Here is a 205-nt window from a genome sequence, read left to right as displayed (position 1 = left end):
CCGGCCGAGCGACCAATAGCAGGCCATTCAGGGGCGAGGCCCCGCCCCAGGCCCGACACACACGACCAATAGCAGCTCGGCGCGGAGCCCACTCCCGCTTCCGCCCCGCCCTGTGGGGCCGGCTGTCAACGCGGCTGCCTCGGGCGCACGTGGGCTGAAGCCCGGCCCAGAGCGCAGGGAGCTGCCAGACGCTCCCACCCTAATC

This window comes from Octodon degus, unplaced genomic scaffold (assembly GCF_000260255.1).
Source record: "Octodon degus isolate 3935 unplaced genomic scaffold, OctDeg1.0 scaffold00067, whole genome shotgun sequence".
NCBI lineage: Eukaryota > Metazoa > Chordata > Mammalia > Rodentia > Octodontidae > Octodon > Octodon degus.
Note: the sequence above shows the minus strand (reverse complement) of the source record.